Below are 3,044 nucleotides of genomic sequence, written 5' to 3' on the forward strand. Positions count from 1 at the left end.
AGCTGTCTTCACATTAGATGCTGGAGTTTGAACTGTGCAGAGCAGGAAATTGAGAAGAGAAAAAGGATGTAAGGGAAGCAGAGCTGGAGCCCAGGAGGATATTGAAACCCGTGTCAGTTCTTTTTTCCTCTGACCTTGGTGATGTGGATGTCCTGTAGAAACTGGGCCCTTTGTCATGGAGCTAAATGCTCATACCCGGTCCAGGAGTCAGAGAAGCTGAAAGAAGATTCAGGGGAAGGTGGAGGAGCTGCAGGCCTGGCGGCTACCTCACACCAATGAGACAAAGAGCAGATGAGTAACAACATGTGTGAGCTACAAAAATGGCTGCAGCTTCATTTCAGCCCTCCAAATCTCCCACAAGAATCTCTCGTGGCCAACTTTAATCAGAAACACAAAGGAAAGGGAATTCTGGAAAATGTTTACCCTAGTCTAGCCTAGTTAAGCAGAACAATTACAAAGCCCCCCATTTTTCTTGGGTTCCTTGTCTCCTTCTTTCTTGATCTCCTCCCTTATTTTTCTAGATCACATTGTCAGAAGCTTTCTAGGAAAGGCTACATGAAGTTAGACTATTTTCAGTTCTTGCATGTCTTTATTCTATTCTCACACTTGATTGATAGCTTGGCTGTGAATAGAGTCCCCATTTGGAAAATGTAATTTCCCGCAGAATTTTCACGGTATTCTTTCTGTGTGGCAGGTTGATGCAATTCTGATTCTTAGTCCTTGTATGTGATTTCACTCCCTCTGAAAGCTTCTGGCAACTTTTCACTTATCACTGTTGTTCAGACTTTCATCATGAGAGGCCCAATGGGTGGGTGGTTGTTGCTGTTTTTCATTTATTATGCTGAGCACTAAACCGCCTGTTTTAACTTCATCTCTTTCAGTTCTGGGAATTATTTTTCTTTTATTTCTTTGATTATAGCTCCCCACTGCTTCCTGTGAATGTTCTGTTAGGTGCATTAATGACTTACCAAATTAACCTCTAATTTTCTTATCTTTCCTTTCCCATTTTTTTCATATCCTTGTATTTTTATTCTACTTTCTGGGAGATTTCCTTGAATATATATTCTAACCCATTTGTTGAAGTTTTTTGATTTTTTTTTTTTTTTACTATTGTATTTTTAATTTGTTCAAGCTCTTTCTTCTTCTCTAATTGTTCCTTTAAAAAAGGCATTCTTGTTTGTTTTTAATTTTTTGATAAACAAAGTTAAAAAATTGAAAAAAAATCAGTAGAAAAATGGGAGTAAAAACTAAATGATAAATAGGGTGGGATGGGGGGATGGTTTGGGTATTCTCTTTTCACTTTTATTTTTTATTCTTATTCTGATTCTTTCTGATGTAAGGAAAATGTTCAGAAATAGATTGTGGTGATGAACGCATAACTATATGATCATACTGTGAACAGTTGATTGTATACCATGGATGACTGTATGGTTTGTGAATATATTTCAATAAAACTGAATTAAAAAAAAAAAAAGGCATTCTATTCTTTCCTTATTTCTCTGGTAATAATACTAAATATCATTTTGGCAAGTTTTCTTCTGCAAGCATCTCTCATCTTAAAAAAATTTTTTTTTTCTCTACACCACATCTTCCGCATAGCAATTCTGCCCCCATTTCTCTGTTCTTCAGTTTAGCTATCTCCAATTTCTCCTCTCCCATTCTTTCATAAATTCACTCTTGCCAAACTTTCACCCCCACCATACCACTGAAACTGTCCTTGTCACAAACTCCAGGGACCTCCATGTTGCTTAATTTGAGGACCTGTTCTCATTTACCTTACTTATTCCCTAGACACATAGATTACTTCCTACTCCTTGAAACACATTTTTTACCTGGTTTCTGGGACACCAGTCTCTCCTGATTTTTCTCCTACCTAGCTGACCACTCATTTACACTGTCCTTTGCTCTTTACTCCTCATCTCCCTAACATTTTAACACTGGTGTCCTCTAGGGCTTTGTCTTTGTACTGCTTCTTTTCTGAATCAGAAAATTCAGATTTTCTGAATACTTACTTCCTTGGTGTCCTCATCAAGTCAGATGACTTTAAATACCATACTATTTGCCATTTACTTCTATATATTTTTTAATTTACATATATATGTGTGTGTGTGTGTGTGTGTGTGTGTGTGTATATGTATATATTTACCCCAGAACTATGGACTCCTATATCTAACTGCTTTCTCGATTGTTCTTTCATGTTTAACAATTATCTCAAACTTACTGTGTCCAAAACAGTGTTCTTGATCTCCCTTCCCTGCTCCAAACTTATCCCTCCATTTTTCCCTCCATTCTCGGCTGAATGGCATATCCATCCTACTTGCTCATACCAAAACTTTGAAGTCATCTTTGCCCCCTTTTTTTCTCTCACAGCTCACCTTCAGTCTCTCAAGTGTAAGGAAACCGTTCTCTTACTTTCACACTGAATCTAGAATCTGACCATTCCTTTTCACTTCTATTATCACTCCCTCATTCCGTGCCATCATCACTTCTTAGTATTCCAATAGTCTCCTAACTCTTCTCTCTGCTTCCACCCTTGTGCTCCCAAAACATAAGTCTTTTCTTACAAGTGTAGATTATATCATAGGGCTTCTCATTTCAAAACTTCCTCTGTAGGTTCCCCCTCATTCAGGGTAAAAGTTTAATTCTTTTCAATAGACTACGGGGTCTTGTGGGATCTGGACATCCATTATCTTTGATACATGAACCACTTGCTTCTTAGCTATTCCTCAGACATTCAGGCACACATCTGCCTCACAGCCTTTCACTTGCCAGTGTTTCTGCCTATATGCTTCCCCCTTCCCTCTGTCCCCAGATATCCCCAAGATTCACCTTCTTATCCCCTTCAAGTGTTGGTTAAAATTTCTTCTCCGTAAGGCCCTCCCTGACCATTGTATTTGAATTTGCACCCCCTTTTCCCACCTATTCGCTAGTCCTCTCTCCTGCCTTATTTTTTCTCCACAGTATATGACAAATATCAGCCTCCAACATACTGTATAATTTATTTATTTTGTTTAATGTGGGCTTCCCCACCTCCACCAAAATGT

Source organism: Choloepus didactylus, chromosome 3, assembly GCF_015220235.1.
Source record: "Choloepus didactylus isolate mChoDid1 chromosome 3, mChoDid1.pri, whole genome shotgun sequence".
NCBI classification, from domain to species: domain Eukaryota; kingdom Metazoa; phylum Chordata; class Mammalia; order Pilosa; family Megalonychidae; genus Choloepus; species Choloepus didactylus.